We start from the raw sequence: 17717 nt of genomic DNA on the forward strand, positions 1-17717 counted from the left end.
CCAATGTTGGTAATGTTTGCTAAGTGCATGCTTTTCGATATTTTTTGTTTTCTATTCGGGACAGAGATTAGATCAACACATTTTTCGCAAATGACATGTGGCTGACATTCTAACCACAAAACTACATCGCCAGGTAGCCTACATTCATTATTTATCATAGGTCTGATGTCTATGCCATGCATTGGTTATATTGTCAACTATTATTCCTAATTATACAATTACTACTAATTGTATAACGTGTACTTTATTCATCATTATTATCAGCTATGAACAATTCCCCGCTGGATGAAGGCCTCCCAAAGCGGTCGCCACCTCTCACGATGCTGCGATGTAAGCGTGGGGAAAAATAACTGAATTCGAATGAAAGTTCATATCTGCTTGTTATATTCGGGGGAGCCACTGCACTTGGTAACCTTGTGCCACCTTCCATCCCCCTCTCATCAGGCCTGCTAACACCCGTGTTTGGCTCTTCCCTTGTGTGCGTGCGCCTGTGTGTGCGTGCGTGCACATGGATGTGTGTCCGTGGTGCGTCCGTGTGTGCGCGTGCATGTCTGTGCGTGCGTCTGTGTGTGCACGTGGTGCGTCCGTGTGTGCGCGTGCATGTCTGTGCGTGCGTTTGTGTGTGCGTGGCCCAGCAGGGAAGACCCATGGCGTGTCTCCAAGCTCGTCAAGAGCTACATGCAGCAGCACAACATCCCGCAGCGCGAGGTGGTGGATGCCACGGGCCTCAACCAGTCGCACCTGTCGCAGCACCTCAACAAGGGCACGCCAATGAAGAACCAGAAGCGTGCCGCGCTGTACGCCTGGTACATCCGCAAGCAGCGTGAGATCCAGAGACGTGAGTCCTGTCTCTTCTTCTCGTGCCGTATTCCTCGGATAATGAGGTGCACTTATTCCGCCCTGTGCGGCGTGTGTGCACGTGTGTGTTTGTGTGTGTTTGTGCTGCGAAACCGGCGACTCGAGTTCGATTTCCGCCCACGTTCAACACCGGTGGCGGTTATCTGAACCGGTCCTGAGCCGGTCCCGACTCAGCCTCAAATGAGTACCTAGTGTGGTGTGTAAACATCGCCGCTGGGGAGACAAAGGCGGCCGGGCGTGGTGTTGGCCACCCACCCCCTGGTGTGCCGTGCCGGCCTTCAAAGGTGCTCGCAAGCAGCACTTGCCCCAACAGGCTGTTAAGGCTACACGGGGGATCTTTGTCTATGTGCGTGTGACCAGATTTGTAGAATCTTGTTGGTACTGGGCACAAGTTTTTTGGTGTCACTTCTGGAGCGTATTGATAATCTGGAGAATGCCGCCACAATCGTAAAAGTGGGCTGGATCGCGAGTGATGGTGATATCTTTTCGGGGGTGGGGGGGGGGGAATCGGGGTACGGGGATGGGGGGCCTTCATCCAGCAGCGGACCGACCGTGGCTGATGCTAAATGACGACGATCGCGGCCGTTGTTAAACAGCAGCGTGCGCTCGCCCCGCAGAGTTCAGCCACGGCGTGGTGAGCGGCGCCCCCCAGGGCATGGTGGACGACGGTCTCGCCGGCACCACCGGCGCCGGGCCCGGCGAGGAGCCCCCCAACAAACGCTCGCGCCGCAACCGCTTCAAGTGGGGGCCCGCGTCGCAGCAGATCCTGCGGCAGGCGTACGAGCGGCAGAAGAACCCCAGCAAGGAGGAGCGGGAGGCCCTGGTGGAGGAGTGCAACAGGTGAGATGAGATTTTTTTGTGTTCGTTTCTTTTAGCATGCCAGGGCCCGAGCCGTCCCCAGGTACAGCCGGGACGGACGTGGCATCCGTCACGCGTACGCAGGCGCGCGTCGGAGTCGCACGGAAACATTTGCCTCGTGCGCACGGCGCGCAAATGCCACTGACCATGGTGCGTCGTCGGCGTCGTTTTCGCGCGCAGGGCGGAGTGCATCCAGCGCGGCGTCTCGCCGTCCCAAGCCCACGGGCTGGGCTCGAACCTGGTGACCGAGGTGCGGGTCTACAACTGGTTTGCCAACCGGCGGAAGGAGGAGGCGTTCCGGCACAAGGTGGCCCAGGACGCGTACGAGACGGGCGGCGAGGCGCAGCACGGCGGCATGCACGGCTCGCCGTCCCCGGGCCGCTCCATGGGTACGTGCGGTGCGCATACGTGGAATATTTTGAGTCGATATCTTTGTGTGCTCGGCGAGTAATCTCTGCCCGGCATCTGCACAACTGCTGACCGTACCACTGCGGATGTGACGGTGCGTGTGTGTGTGTGTGCGCTCTTGGCGCGGGGGTGATGGGGGGTGAGGGCTTCATGATGCCGCGCGGTTCCCGGCTCGCGTGTGAGATCACTGCGGCTCGTTGTGACAGAGGCTGAAGGGGTTTTCTTTTTTTACTTTTTGCATGTTCACTTTTCCTTATTCGCCATCAGCCGCGATCAATCCACTGCTGGATGAAGGCCGTCCCCTCAGCTGTCACCATCTCTCACGAGTTTGTTTTCGCGACTCCGTCTCCGTGGCAGATGTCCTTGCTGGTGGGGACCCTGCCGTCAGCGGCTGCTCCGACGCTACAGTTTTGTCCTAAATTGTCTCTTCGAGTACGAGACATCTGCGCTCGACTTCCATACAGTGGACACTGTTTACTGGGCACAGAGATACGTTCGCTATCTAGTCGATAAGATGCCTGCCTGTGTAAGGCAATCGAGAAGAGGTTCTGTGACGTCTTCGCTAGGGAGGTTCCTCTTCGCTGATGCGAGGCGGTGCGCCGTTCACCCCGAGAGTGTCAACAGAAAACGTTCGCCACCCCGTGACGACGTAATGCTAACTGGCACAATCCTTCGTAAAATGAGTGCAGCAAGTATTGTGGGTATGTTTTTTTAAGGTACGCACCTATACCGGCGGCATCGTCTGTCTGGAGGATATTGTGTGTCTGGCTGTTTTTGCCGTGAAAAAAAACAAGCGTCGTTCAGTTGGGGGCAGACAGAAGCCATCTGCGACGTGTGCCAATGGCTTCACGAATGGACGGGCTTGTCGGCTTGTAACGAGTCACCCCCCAGAGCGAGTCGATGAACTGTCACGATTGAGGCTAGAGTCCCTCTCGTAGGTCCCGTCACGTTCGTGACAATTTCTCGTTCGGCGCCGACTTGCTTGCGCAGGTTGTCGTCTGCTCCGCGAGTCTTATTTTCGCAACGCGCGCAAGTCGCGATGAAAATTCATCCCTCGATACACGCATCGCGGGCCCAAGATTTCCTTGCGTCGTTCCGTACCCTCGGTTGCTCGCGTCCGAACGCCCCGTCCCCTTTTGCGTCTGAAACCAAACAACCAACGCTCTCTGCGGTGATGATGAAACGCTCAGCGCAAAAAGCGGCACCCCATCTCAGCAGCTGAGAGTTTCTTTAAAATGAGGCGTGTGCTCGAGTTAGGGTTCGACGGCGTTTACAAAGCCGCCGACGTGCCTGGCGTACGCGCCACAGGACAACATCATCCCTCCGCAAGCGCACCGCTTGGCAGGGCCCGACACTCTGCAGCTATGCCACAACATAAACTCGGCGGCCGGCACCACGCCCAGCCACCTTTGGCCTCACAGTGACGTCGTGCACACACAAAGACAAAGATTCCCCCCCTCCCCCCCGTATAGCCTTAACAGACTTTTGGGGCAAGTGCTGTTAGCGAGCACCTATGAAGTAGATGAGGGGGTGGGTGGCCAGCACCACGCCCGGCCGCCTTTGTCTCCCCAGTGGTGACGGTTACACACCGCACCAGGTGCTAATTTGAGACTGAGTCGAACCAGGGGAGGCTCAGGACCGGTTCAGATAATCGTCACCGGTGTTGGCCGTGAGCGGGAATTGATCTTGGTTCGCTGGGTTCGTAGCACACATATTCGTAGGTTTTTTCTGTAAAGTCACGTAGGTAAAAAATGAAAATTAATAAAAGTAAAAAAAAAAATCTTACCTACGTGACTTACCGAAAAAAACCTAAGAATATGAATCCTTGCAGTCACGAAAGCTTCAAATCTAGAATCGTAGCACACACACACACACCGGCCTGGCAGAACCGTTAATTTGTTTTGATCTCTTTTCGTTTAACTTGTCAATGACACACTGCATCTCGAATGACGGCGGTAGCAAATGAATCATGTGGCAGTGAGCCTCATGTGTGTCAAGTTGTAGGAAGCTCAGTTGTAGGAGTTCTGAAGTTATAGGAGTTCCAAGTGCTGCACTTAGTACAGGACACTGTGGTGGCAGATGAACTCGTGACAGGGAGTCGGTCCTTAATGCACTTTACACCAATGATTGTGACCTGACATGGTTCTATAAACCCACATAGTCCGATCTTACAGATCCTGGAAGCTAAGCGGAGTGGAGATTGGTTCGGACTTGGATGGGAGACTACCCTGGGATATCATTGCAGATGTTTGGGCTGTGAAATGGCCAGGAGATAGGGTTGCAACAGTGGTTTCTTGAATATATAAGTGAGGAGTTCAGAGTGGTTGGTTTTCAATGTGTACTCCAGTATGCACAACTCAATCACATTCCTTCATGGAATTTCCAAACGTAGGACCCTCCTGAAAAAAGTATTGAGACTCAAACGAAGCTTTCCTGGATAAATGTATAAAACTCAAGTCTCGATTGCCGTCCAATATAAGGGCGTATGCCAACATACTACGTACACAATACATAATGTAACGACTAATAATTTCTAGGCCTTCATAAATCCTATGCTCGCATCCCGACTGCATTTCTGGTGCCATGTGCAACCTTTCAGCAACGGGGAGATGGACGTAGCCGAGCATGGTGCTGTCTAACCATCGAACAAAGACGGTCACTGCATCGCGCGCTTTCAGATGCACTTCTGCGGCCGTCTGGAACGCTCTTCCTTTCGATATTAGGAAGCCACTCGAGCTATGTACTTTTAAATCTAGATTTAAAACCCATTTCTTTCTCACTTATTTTTGTGTTTAGTTTGTAGTCCTTCCCCCCCCCCCCACACACATCTCCTATTGGCACGGTTGGTTATGTACGGTGCGAAAGAAGTTCAACATACATACATAGGCACTCCGCAATCATTATTTTTCCCAACAACATTAGTATACACATTATATATCCATACAACACAGGCCCACACGAAGCCAACTGGGACGAGCCCTTCTGCCTCCGTCGTGCAATTAAACGTAGCAATAGGCGCAAAGGGAGAGAGCGCGCAAAAAACAATCCGAACAGGGGCAAAGCGGTCATGGCACGCGGTTTCCACAAGCGCAGAAAAATAACGCCATCAAACGAGCAAGCGAGCTCGGGTGGGTGTCACCAGAATAAGGGGGGGGGGGGAGGGTGAAAGTTCATCACCTTGTTCGCTTGTGTCGTACCGGGCACGCCTTTTGTGCTTGCTCGGAGTGATGGGGGTGATGAGAGCCTCCCGCGCTTGTTACCAGGACCCCCGGCTTTGTGCGCGCCAGCCGGGGGTCATTTACAGCGATCGCCCCCCACCCCCCCCCCCGCCCGCCTGCCCGCCTGCCCCCCACTTGCAATCTATCTCATCCCGAGCTGTTGAATGTGTCACCGCCTCCTTGTTCGGCATGGCAGGGCCCGGGCGGTTTATGATGGGAGGTTTTTGTTTTTGTCTCTTGAGCCTCGTTCTCCGTGTCTGGCTGGAGGTCTTTTTGCGCATGGTCGAGCGGTCAAAAAAACGTGGTGGTGGTGGTGATGTTCACAGCGACGACGACGAGAGGCGCGGACAGGCCTCTCCTCTGCGGCTCAAACGGGCTCTCTCATCTGCCTCGTGCGGTGGTGATGAGATAAAGTGTCAGGGTTCGAGGCAGTGATTCAACCATAGGTTTGTGTTGTTCTTGTGGTTTTTCTTGTGGTGTCGAGCGCTGTTACAGTTTGCATCAGGCACAACAGATTCCAATGTGCATTAGTTTAAACGAGTTTTGTTGTGAGGGTAAGAATATATTTGTAAGCGATCTATCGGATACGACGAGAATAGAGGGAAATTGTAAGATACGGTACTTCCAAATATCAACTGAACAGGTCAGTTTTATCATAACATTCATCGTTAAAATCATTAGTCTCCACCATCAGCAGCAGCAGCATTCAATCAATTATGCAGTCATTTATGGCAGCAAAAAAGAATCAACGTCACAAATGCGCTCTCAAAACATCGGCGCGCAATTTCCGTTGAAGGCATCGCTCAAGGCAGTCCTCTGAATCGCCGGCTCGGCCAAACAGCCCACCGTCGCCGCTCACCGCCAACCGCACACGCCGATTACACCTCAACCTCGTGTCCCTTCAACCTCAAAAGGCACCGGGCAGCAGGACGGATGAGACGTCGGTGACCCCAAGGTCAGCCGGCCATCGGCTCCCCCTCCTCCTGACCCCACGCGTTCAAAGGGGTGCACACTTTCTCTCCTGGGGTCACGCAGAAGGCGTGGTTCTTGCTGGGCATCAGAAGAGAGGGCTGCCCCGACCGTCCGATCCCCGCTCGTGCAGACGCGTGCGTCCGTGTTGTCTCGAGCCGACCGCCCCCCCCCCACCGCCAAACTCCTTCATGTGCTAATAACGGGTACACAAGAGGGCATGTCAGTGTCGCATTAACCGGGGAGGTGGGTGGGGAGGGGGGTAGCTGAGGGATAGCGCGTGTCATTTGAACGGATTTATAGGAAACGTTCCCAAAATTAGCCGCGCAGTCGGTGACATTTTAAAACCGTGTCGTCGGCGAAAATGTTTTTAAAAGTTACGAGGTTAAATTACTGTAGGGGGGTTATCGCATCTCGGGAGAAACTCGCCGTCAATGTTATTGTAAAATGTTTTTTTATCAATATCGTTATTGCAAGTTATCTCGCGCGTGTGTGTAAATCTCAAAAGCAAATCTGAAAAGCGCCGTGATAGTGCTGAACACTGAATACAACACACAGAAGCGCAAACAATCCTTCCACTTGCAGCAATTAATAATTATGGCTGTCTCCAGAAACCCAAACAGGGCCCTCCGTGTCTGTGTTTGAGGCCGTGTTTGAGGCGAGGCTTTAAGAGAGCCAAAAGCCGTCTCAAAGTGCTTGCCAGCCCAACAATTAAATCTTGATAGCCGAGGAGGGATGATATCGGTGCCAGAGAATGGAGAGAAAGGCAGTCGCATGCATCAGAGGCGTCCACCACCCATCCTCAACCTATTGTCCCGCCGTGGTGAAGTGATAACAATGACAAAGGGGTTCTCTCCGCACTTTGAAGAGGGTGGCCGCTTTTGTTTTCTTGAGGGGGGGGGGGGGGCCGGGCGAGATAAAGCAGCGCTGTGCCCGCGCACGTTCCATCCCCATCGCCCCCCCCCCTCTCCACCCCCCCCCCCCCATCTGTCTGCCCAGCGGTGCTTCGTCTTGGCTTGGTTGGGGCCTTTTGGATGCATAAAAGCGTCATTGTGCCACTCGAAGGGATTACACCGAGGTTAAATAGGGATTACCCCAGCGTGGACACGAGCCGTTTGCTTTGGTGTCTTGTGCCCCCCGTGCACAGAGGTTAAAAGGGCAACACCGTCCACACACACGCACACGTATCGACGAATGGCAACTACTGCTGGAGCAACAGCCCCATTGACACACCCCACCCCGTTCAACAACCTCGGCTCCACTCTTAATTGATGCGGCATCACCACATGCAGGCATCGGTTTCGAGGTTGCTTCTAATAGATCTTAACGTATTCCGTAACTAATACAAAAAAATCACAGCCCTTTGTCAATCTACTGCTGGATGAGAGGTGTTCCATGAGCCGTGTCAGTCGTGCGGATTCGTTTGACCATACTTCACCATGCTGGTCAGTGCATGTTGGTGAAGGGGGGGATGGGCCCGGGACTTGTTTCGACATCGCTCGCCCGCTGATTTTAGCCACGGCCGATGTAATCAGACTTAGGATGGGCGGGATCATAGCGCAGTGCGCTAGCCATTGCGCCAACACTCATGCTGACTGCGTATTGTTTACACAAGGCATTAGGCACGTTAGGATTCAGCCTTCAGAGATTCAATACAGTTTCACTATCCAAAGGGTTTTTGTGTCTGATTTGTTTCCATCTCGTATGTATTGTACTCACGATACCCAGCAGCATTCCTTCCTTACGTCAACCTGTCTTTGTACTTGTCCTAGATAATCCTGACTTCTGGAACATTCCTCGTCCTCAGCGCCCACCACGACAGTTCTATTGACACCCCCATCGTATGCCTTCTCTAAATCAATATAGATCATGTACAACTCTCGCCATGTCCCCCCGTATTTCTCTTCCAACATTTTAACTGCAGATCTGCTGTTCGTTTGCCAAGCACGACGCCAAACCGATTTCCGTTGATGTCCTGTTCCTCCCCTCTGAGACTCCTTGATAAACAAGCATCGTCTAGATGCATCGCACCGCTTCCATACTCCTCTATATCTTCGCAATAAACTGCATCTCTTGAAGTTTACCTGCTCTTGAAGTTTACCTGCTTTATTTTCGCTACATCCTGAACCTCCTTGGACCACCAACAGGTTTCTTTTATCGTCGTGTCTCTACACTGTTTGTGTTTCCACACTCACCTTCGCCAGCTTCCTTCATCGATGTAAGAACAATTTCCCGGCTATCATCAGTGTTACAATTTCTTCCGCGTGAAAGTATTCCTTGGAAAACACCTGAAGTAAACTTATGTCATTCGTTGTGTTCTGCGAGCTTCCACAGTTGCATTCTGGGACCCCACTAAACGCCTTTGAGTACGTCGGTAGGAATGGCCTTTGCAACGAAATCTACCCCAATAAATCGTTGTTGTTCTTCCACATCTTCACCTGCTATTACTTCAGTATTTCGCCATGTGGTCTACCTGTGATGCGTAGCCTCCACTGTTGTGTGATACAATGCTCTTCGTTTCTTTAATAGAACAGTTTGTACGTTTCCTGCTCATTCCATTTCCAATGTATCCTCTCTTACTTTATCCATGCATAACGATCAATTTCAATGGACGAATCGATACCACGTTGCATGCCTACGACGGATGACGGTATACCACTGACATGTATACAAGCTCTGCTTGTGTTATCACATTCGTGTTCTCTTCCTTAGCAGAGACCGTCTGATGGGAATGTGATGAGGTAGTCAGAGGCGACTGCTGCACCTCTGATCAAACATTCGGCCTCCGTTGAGTTTGTCTTGGCATCAAGATTGTGGCAACGTCACGCTTTCCACTGCTGTGTGGAAAGGCTTTGGCCTAGTGCAGTAAAAACAGATCACACCCAACCCTCCCAGTACTGTGTGGAGGAAAGTACCCGTCAAGAGAGAAATGTTCAGTTCAATTATATAGGAAATAAAAACGAGCTTTACAAGAGCAGTATAGTTTTAAAAGAAGAGGAAAAGATAAATTGTCTGATTCCGTTACGTGGTTAAATTGCTTACTTAGCCATGGTAATGGCTTACACAGTTTCGGTAAACTTTCAGAATTTTTCAGACGAGGCATTTGGAAAGTCAGCCCTGGTGCATGACTGTGCTCATGTATGTGCCTCATTTGCAGTCAGTGTGATCCGGCGACGGCAGAATTAACTTGAGACCCACGTGACTCAATCACACCGCTCCCCGGACAGTGTTCATTAATGTAATGGCTCTGCGGGAGGATGAAAAATTGTCGGCGCTAAACACGGTCGACGTGCCCTGACATGTAGTGTTGTCTTTACACTTTGTCTTTGAACGTAACCATTATCGACCATTTGACAACTGATGGAAATCAGTGCAGAGAAGCCCAACAAAACTTTTTAGAGTAATTAAACAAACATTAGGTTCTTTGTTTTCCAGTAGGCATGTTGATTCTTATGCTCTTGGTACATACATTGAATTGTGCATATCATCATCACGATCCATGGGCAAATAACCTGGTAGGTGTCCATTGCAAATTTCGTCATTTGTTTCCAATGTCCTCTGTCTTGTGCCAATATGCTCAAGTAGTGGCACATCTTTCTGGCACCAATCTCTTCTTATGTCGTCAAGGGATTCTCTGTTAGGTCTTCCTCTCTTTCTGGCTTCTTCCATTTTTCCAAACAACACACATTTAATTTTCCTTTTGTTGTCCATCCTGCATGTGTCCAAGTAGTGGCAGTTTCCTTCTCGTGCATGTACAAATATTTTACGTACGATGTATACAAATTGTCCACAAATGTTATGCTATTGGTACATTTAGGCTCTCGTGCATATGGCTGGATAAACAGCAACTTGTAAGACTGCCCAGATGAGTAATGCATGATATTTCTTTGGTTGAGTTACGGTGGATTGCTTCAATGCACCTGTTGAATTTTTCACAATTTAGTGTGGGGTCGATGGTTTGCTTGGGATTTTCGCAATCGCATGCCGGGCTTGACTAGAAAACTTCCATTGCTGAAGGGAGTGAGGAAGGATCTGCCATGACACGTGAGGATTTTCACTTTAATATGGACGATTTTTTTTTTAATCCAGAGATTTAGGCGAATGGAGTGAACAAAAAACTGTACAGACGAGACAAAAAAAACCAGAAAGCAATGCAAACCCTGCCAAAGAACAATACATACCTCGTAACCCCGAAAAGTGACAAACTCATCGGATCACTGTCATGGCCAATGAATGGTTATATACCCACTTTCTGGCAACAAAAACCCCAGGCGTATCACGGTGTGCGCACGAGGTGCGCGGTCAACGCACGGCACACGCAAGGACACTCGGCAAGGAGCAGAGTCCAGCGTTTGATTCTTCAGACGGAGCTCTCGGCCGCCTCTGCGCCGCATGACCTTCCCAGCCATTAGCGTCCACCACCCTGGGACCTTCGCCAACTGCCGGGAGAGCGTTAGGTGTGCCGCGACACTGGAAGGTGGCAGAGAGACGTTTACTACTGGGTTTGCAAACAAGCCCTTAAGTGGCGTCCTACAGTCCACGTGGGGGGTTGCGAGACAGGAGGGAGCGAGGGAGGGAGAGTGGGGCCTTCATTTGGTGAGGAGCGGCTGAGCCGAGCTCTGCGATTGCACAGGGCGAGGGGCTGTTGGTTGGTTGGGGTGGGTGGGTGGTTGCAGAGGTGCTCAGAAATATAAAGCCAGGTTTTATAGCCAGGAGTCCACAGCCACCTTTACGGCAGAGCTGTAAAACAGATACGGTATGGACACGGCTCCTCTTTCAAGTTTCAAGTGAGGGCTGTCAGCATGGGTCAGAGGTCAATACCTGAAGCAAGAAATTGCATTGACAATTCTCGTCTTGAATTGTTCTCTTTGCGTTTTGCATGAAAACTAATAGTGAATGCTAAAAACATACATTCCGCTTTGTTAAGGGGTTTCTCTTCATAACGGAAATTATTAATGACTTGCTTTAGATATCTGGCAGTATCAATAAATATCTGTGTCATGAGTGGTGTGGTGGCAGGCACTGTTGAGGGAGCATTCTCAAGTTTTCTGGCCTTCGAATGTAAAACTTCTGATCCCAAAGTGCCCGATATCGACGAGATCAGGGGTTCTCGAACTCCAGTCGTTGCAAACCACCAGGGTCCACCTTTCCATCCTTATCAAACTTTTCCAATTAAAATACAAATGAAGCTGCTACACGCTGATGCCTAATGATTGGCAATGACCGGAAAAAAAACATTAGTTGCTTTATTTTGAATCTGTGTTCTCTGCGCGATGTGGAATATGTTATTAATCACCAGGCACGTACAGCTTGTGAATTAAGTTAGTTTGTATATGAACGTAGAAAGTTGCACCTTGGTAGGTCGTGAGGCCAGGCAGTTTGGAAAACCCTGGTCGAGATAACAGTGTGAGCCAAGTGGTAAACAATCCGTCTCTTTACCAACCTCCTACACCAGGGACAATTAAAACTTCTGTGTCTGATTCAGACTGTCTAAAGCGTAATCAGGTAGAGACATCACCAGACTGCGTAAGTAAGTTTGGCAGACTCGTTGAGGCTTTTCTTGGTCTAGACGTAAAACTATATGGCATATGCATAATATACATATACACTCAACAATTAGAATGTATGCCAAACCTGTAATAGAAATGAACGCTCATTCATTGCAGCATAGTAAAGAATGATTTTTTAAAATAGATTTTTGTAAATTGTTATCTTTTCTTGCTGGGTCACAACAGTTCAAGTTGGAATGACGCAAGTCATCTGCTCTGAAAAAAAACCCCAATCAAGCCTCTTGCTGTGCAACCTGCTTCGGCTTTCGCGCGCTAATGCACTGCTCTCCCACCACCAAAAACAAAGATCCCCCATTCAGCCTTACCAGACTGTTGGGGCAAGTGCTGTTAGCGAGCACCTATGGAGGCCGGTATGGTACACGAGGGTGTGGTGTGGCCAGCACCACGCCCGGCGGCATTCGTCTCCAGAGTGGCAATGTTTGCGCATCGCGCCAGATACTCATTTTAGGCCGAGTCGACCTAGAAGAGGCCCAGGCCTGGTGCAAATATTTGCCAGTGTTATTTGGTCGCGTGCGGCAATTGAACTCGGGTAGTCGAGTTTCGTAGCACAGGGCGCTGACCGCCGTGCCACCGCTCACCACACTTTCTCCCATCAAAACAAGACAAAGATCCCCCGTATAGCCTTAACAGACTGTAGGGGCAAGTGCTGTTAGCGAGCACCACCACCACCACCTCATCTCCCACCTGCACCCCCAGCCCCGTCCCCCCCCCCCTCGCCACCCGCCCCAGCCGCCCACTGAGCCAGCTGAGACAAGCTCGCACCGACACAAAAAACATTAAAAGCAAAAAAATCTCCCCACCCCCACCCCACCCACCACCGTAATTCCTTCCTAGTTTATTTGCGTGTGGTTTAAAAAATCTACCTGTTGAGGTGTAGCCGTTGTTTTTTTTTATATACAGATTGCCTAACAGTTATTACAACCGTATCGGAAAGAATCCATTGAGCTCGGTGGCTAGAAAGTGTTGAGGTCACAAACGTGTGCCAGCATAAGGAGCTGGTGGTGCCACGGGGGAGTGTGGGCGTTGGTGGGGGGCGAGGGAGGGAGATGGGGAGCACGGCAAGGTGCTGAAATTGCGAAGCAAATGATGCAATCGACCTCCTGCTGTTCAACTTTTTTTTTTCTACATTCACGTCTCTATGCATAGGTTGTTCGTCGAATGATCTAACCACCAAGCGAGCATAGTGTGTGCTACAAACTGCACAGATGTAACAACACGCTTTTCAACATAGTGTGCGCATGCTTATTGTGCATTGTTGTTTGAGCATTACGGGTTTGGAAGCCACTGGAGCTATGCATTTTACGTTTAGATTGAAAACTAATTTCTTTAGAACTGCTTTTTTGTGTTTTTTTGTGTTGTCCTTCCCACACACCTCGATTAGCATGGTTGGCTCTGTACGGTGCAAACGAAGTTCAACATGTCACCATCTCTCCACGTTAAACGTTTAATTTATTCACGATACGTGAGTTCTATGTGTTCATCTTCTTGGTTCTTTCGGTAAAGTCACGTAGAAGGGAAGTAATACAATAATAAAAACAAAACATAATAAAACAATTCTCACGACGTTTCGGTCACAACGCAAGCAGCCGTCTTTCCGACAGACCTGTTCTTCACCTGAGGACGGCTGCTTGCGTTGTGGCCGAAACGTCGTGAGAATTGTATTACTTCCCTTCTACGTGACTTTGTATTACTTCCCTTCTACGTGACTTTACCGAAAGAACCAAGAAGATGAATCCCTTCAGTGACGAAAGCTTTAAATCGAAATTCTATGTGGTCGTTTAGCATACTCTCCTACTAAATAACATAAAATGTTGTTTAGTCTTTTTATGCTTCTAAGATTGCGTGAGTGCTGTGTTCAAACGTGCTTCCTCATTCCGTTGGCGCTTCGGGCCTTGTTTCATACGTGTACGAGGTGCTGTATCAAGGCATAAATAATGACGATGATGAATTACTTCAGCCATGTGCGCAGATAAAGTTCAACAAACGATGAAATGTACACCAAAAAGGTGGTTATCAAGCACAGATTTATAACCGTTAAAAAGGAAAACACTCTCCGCAGTTGTTACACGTTTGTCGTTCTTGGTGTTCCGCTACCTGATTGTCAAAACACGTGTTTTTTTGTGTGTTTCCTCTCGCAAACCAGGATGCTCGTTGCTGGCAAGTGGCCGGTATGGCCAGCCAGGCTCAGGTGATGTGGTGTCGCCCTCGGTCACCATGGCAACATCTCCATGGCGACGGGACAGGTGGTGCTGCAGCAAGTGTCTCCCACAATGGAGGTGAAGCCTTAGTCACAGGCTCGCACACAGCTCCTTTTGATGGCCATCTCTAGTCTTCATTTATAAAAGGCCGATTATAAAGGCATTCTCCTACATTCGTGGAACAACGTTTCATCATCATCGTCATCGCGATCCATGTGCTGATAGCCCGTTGGTGTCCACTGCACATATCGTCATTTGTTTACACTTTACTCTGTGTTGTGCCAAAATGCTCAAGTAGTGCCACATCTTTCTGGCACCGATCTCTTCTTATGTCGTCGTCAAGCCATTCTCTGTTAGGTCTTCCTCTCTTTCCGGTTGCTTCCGACGTTCACGCGCAATGATTATTCTCAGGAACATACGGTTTCCTTAATAATAATATGCTATATTTTTCAACCTTGAGAAATATGAAAGAAATTCAACACTTTTACTGATTTATTTATGAAGAAAAGACATTTATTCTTACAGGTGACTTTTTTTTTCCACATTACTGTAGAACATCCATTAAATGTAAGTGGGAATGAACAGCAGGCGTTCTTACAAGTGCCGGACCGGGCATTAAAAGATGACTTTTCCACTTGTAGCACATGTTTATCTCAGATTAGATGGATAGAGTGCCCTTAAAACAAGGTATGGTTTAATGAGTTGAATCATGAGACTCTGGGTATGGCGACAGCTAGGGAAGGCCTTCATCCAGCAGTAGATTGATCATGGTTGATGAGAATAATGATGGGTCAATTGATGCCAGCAGTCTATTGTATTGTTCAATTACAGGAAGACTGGTATTGAAATAAATACACCACACAGGAAAAATAAACTTGATCTAAAAACTTAAATTTTCCCTTGACAAACCAGGCACTATAACCTTCACACCCGTTAGCCCTCCTCGTCTTAGAAAGTAACCCTTCGTCGTACTCACTGCGGACCGTTCACATGGCTTACAATTGGCCTTAATCTACCCTGCGCGCGTGCGTCCTCCCCCAGGTCCACTCAGACTGAACTAAGCGCCGATGCCGGTCCCGCTCTGGGAAGCGGAGGCGGTTGGCTTGCGGTGTCAGCCGCTCACTTAATTTTGTGCCGTGGAGCATGCAAGTGGCATCGTAGCTAAGGCCGACAGCCCGAGGACAGCAGACGCCTGGACCTCCCTTCCCTTCCCATGGCCCCCGCTTGCCCTCTCCCACCTGCGTCTGGGAGGGGAGACGTTTTGGGCCCCCGGCTCGGCGATTAATTCTCGCAGCAATCTACAGTTGTACGGAGCAGACTAAGTGTCACATCACGCAGGATATATATTTACGGGGTTTCTTTTTTACACCTTGAAGTCCGTATTGGTTACGATCAGAAACCCCCCCCTCCCCACCGCCCCCCCCTAATATTATGATCATTTGCCAATTAAACTTTGGAGTGCTGACGTAGTGGTTAGCACACGACACAATGATTCCAGTGATGTAAATCCAGCCATGGTTCACACAAGTGGCGAGATATATCACGTGGTCCTGCCCCCCCCCCTCCCCGTTCACCAACCCACACTGACACATGGTAAAGTATGGTCAAACAACTGCCGCGATGACTGAGACGGCACAGAAAACCTTCACCCAGCAGTGGATTGACAAAGGGCTGGGAATGTTTTTGAAAATATTTTTTTTCACGTTAATCAGGAACATCTTGCGTACCTGTCTGTGTTCCACACATTTTATGTGCTCACAACACTTTCTCTCTCGTTGTCGTCTTTGTGTGACCGCTGTGGTGCCAGATCCAGACTTCTGGGGGAACCCTGCCGCCCGTGAGCACCCTGACGCACATCCACAACCTGCACTCTCCGCACCACATGTCCCAGCAGCCTCACCAGAACCTCATCATGACCCAGCTACCCGGAGTCATGGCCATCGCACAGAGTGAGTGTTTCTAAGCTTCGCCACATCAACGCCCAGGACATTTCACATTTGGTACATTTCTTAGACATGGCTCATGAAAGTATACTTTAATATGCCTATATACGTACGTTGTTGAAATTGGGTTTGAATGGCTCCATGTTAGGTGTTCAATGATGCGTCGATTTATAGAATTGAAATCGACTGTCGCGCTCACAATCCACGCATTAAATCGTGCAAGTGAGAATTCATTATTTAGGTTGAAGGAGGCAACATGAGTATATACAAAGAGAAAAAAATTACAATACAAACGAGGTGGTGAAAGCTAAAATTTCAGCCCTGCAATTACTTGCTCATGCCAATGCTGGCGAAAAGACCTCCACTAGATGGAGCTCTAGAGAACCCCTCGAGAGGCTAAAAGCGTAAAAATAATCCCATGAAGAACATATTCTTGAATGAAGTCATTATGAGAACTCATTAACTCGCTAGGAGGGTGATTCACGGTGTGGCCCACTCGACGCGATTATCCGTGTTTTTTCCATTGCTCGTGGACATCAACTCACTCTGACCCCCCCCCCCCCCCCAAACTGCAGGTCTGAGCGGCGGCCAGGCGCAGTCCATCCCGTCATCAACAGCGTGGGCGGCAGCCTCACAACCCTCCAGCCCATGCAGCTCCAGTCGCAGCAGCTGCACGGGCTGCAGCAGCCGCTGATGCAGCACGCGCAGAGCCACATGGGGCAGTCGCAATTCATGGCCACCGTAGCGCAGCTACAGAGCCCTCACCGTGAGTTTCTTCCTCTGCTTGCACAAACACAATGAGCCACCAGTATAACTTTAACAAACTATTGAGGTGAGGACTCATCTTCTTGGTTCTTTCGGTAAAGTCACGTAGAAGGGAAATAATAAAATAATAAAAATAAAACATAATAAAATAATTCTCACGACGCTTCGGCCACAACGCAAGCAGCCGTCCTCAGGTGAAGAACAGGTCTGTCGGGAAGACAGCGTCTGAATGAAACACCCCAGGCTTGGAGCATATATTTAAGCTGGGTTGGAGGGGGAAGAGCGCCTTTACAAAATAATTTGCATATCAAGAGGAATATAGCATATTTATGGAAAATGCAGGTATGGGATTAGTACTACTTGTGAAATGCGTAGGAGGTGGGCGGGGGGTTTTCAAAGTCATATTATGCCCGTGCATTATGCAGTATGCAGGATTACACTGTTCGCGAGCGCTGTTATGAAGGCCGGAATGGCACACGAAGGGGGTGGGTGGCCAGCATCACGCCCAGGCCGCCTATTTCTCCCGAGCGGCAAATGTTTTTACACATCGCACTAGGTACTCAATTGAGGCTGAGTCGACCTAGAGGAGGCCCAGCACCGGTTGAGATAAACCGTCACTGGTGTTGGCCGCGAGTGGAAATCATCGAACTCGGTTCGCTGGATTCGTAGCGCAGCGCGCGAACCGCGAGGCTGCCGCTGCCTTCTGCTCGCGCTCACACGCTCGCACGTTCGCGCTCACACGCGTGCGCTCACACGCTCGCACGCTCACGCACTCACACGCTCGCACGTTCGCACTCACACGCGTGCGCTCACACGCTCGCACGTTCGCACTCACACGCACGCTCCGCTGCTCGGCGCTCTGGAAAGAAGTGGGGCGACGCTTCAGCAGCTGAGCGGCGCTTTAGAGTCGAGCCGCCCCAGCGGTCGCCT

The 17717-nt window shown here is 50.0% G+C and overlaps 1 pseudogene; it reads left to right on the plus strand.

Annotated features, from left to right (window-relative positions):
* Window positions 1–600: 600 nt before the first annotated feature.
* On the plus strand, window positions 601–16823 carry LOC121851944 (annotated as a pseudogene).
* Window positions 16824–17717: the final 894 nt, after the last annotated feature.

The sequence above is a fragment of the Callorhinchus milii genome, unplaced genomic scaffold, assembly GCF_018977255.1.
Source record: "Callorhinchus milii isolate IMCB2004 unplaced genomic scaffold, IMCB_Cmil_1.0 Scaffold236, whole genome shotgun sequence".
Taxonomy (NCBI): domain Eukaryota; kingdom Metazoa; phylum Chordata; class Chondrichthyes; order Chimaeriformes; family Callorhinchidae; genus Callorhinchus; species Callorhinchus milii.